Raw genomic sequence first — 1,423 nt, 5'->3', positions numbered from 1 at the left:
GTGTAAGTGTATCAATTATTTTTTGCCTATTATAATGAAATTTCGGGTCCTTTTCATCTAAATTTCATTGAGGATTCTCCGATTTGTTTCCTGGGAAATTTCTCTTAATTCCTTAAAAACCACCTGAAAACCCGTAACAACGTCGATCGTTCATCTCCTTTTCGGTAGAGGTTCGTCCCGCGTGAACACAATGGATAATAGCTGACCTTCAAATTTTTCTCAAATTCAAAAAACGACGCACTATTTTTCGTCATTATGACTTCGCTGTTTTATTCCATAAAAAAAACTGGCCCTATTCCGGTATCAAAGATGGCGAATGAGCACAGGCCCGCTGGACGAACAACCCGCCAAGGCCTGGCCTAATTTAAACGTCCCACGTTGTATATGGTGCATAATAAATAACAAATAAGAGAAGAATACGTGTTCTATGAGATCTTATAAGGCTTAGAAAAAAAAAAGTGTTACCTATAAAAATTTTGTTTTCCTTTCATTTAGATTTTTTGTAAAAACATTTTATCAATTTACCTTATATTAAACTTTCTATGCATAAAATATTTTCAATTTTTTATTATTGAACCTACTCTAAATAGCAGTTTCATATTTACAGACCTTAATTTTTATATTATCCTTGATTGATATTTATATTTATTATTTATTTTATTTCTAATATAGTTCACTATTGTAAAAATTATTTAATCAGTAATAATAAGAAAAATATCTTAATTTTAATCATTAGCTTTATTCTTTTAAGCTTATAATTATGTTATTAGGCTGAGATCTATTAGAATTACTATGTTATTATCTAATTTTCTACTATAATAATGAAACTTCCGATTCTGTCGAAACAAAGACTGTGCTGAAGTTGAGTAAATGGTGAGTAAAGCACTTGTGAAGCAATAACAGCAGATTCTATAACCGGTAATCAATAATTAGGAGCCTTTTGTCGCCAGAGTTGTTTTTATTATTTTTTACGCACATCGTTCTATATCTATATTTTCTCTTTATTTTCAGTCATGCACGAGTACCCGTTCCTGTGATCATCACTAATCAATATCATTGCTAATCTTTCACCTCAATGTACCACCCTACGCTGTGTTTTGTCAAGTATAATCCTCAGGGGCGTGCAAAAATCTCTTAACATAAATATACTATAAACAGACAAAAAAAATAATACACAGATTTCATGCGACTGTACAAGAAATATCTTCCTTGTCATAGTCGTCATAGTTACTGAACAGTATTACGTGTATTTGGAACGGTCGATTCCAATTCTGTTTACGACATCCACACACTGATATATCTCATGAACGTCACGCATCAGCACTCGTTCATCATCATCAAAACTAGAAAATAAGATAGAACTCGAACTGCTGAAAGCAAGCTAACTATTATGCATTCTGCATATCACCGCCCCTTTAAATAA

The sequence above is a fragment of the Varroa destructor genome, unplaced genomic scaffold, assembly GCF_002443255.2.
Source record: "Varroa destructor unplaced genomic scaffold, Vdes_3.0 BEIS01000005.1, whole genome shotgun sequence".
Taxonomy (NCBI): domain Eukaryota; kingdom Metazoa; phylum Arthropoda; class Arachnida; order Mesostigmata; family Varroidae; genus Varroa; species Varroa destructor.
Note: the sequence above shows the minus strand (reverse complement) of the source record.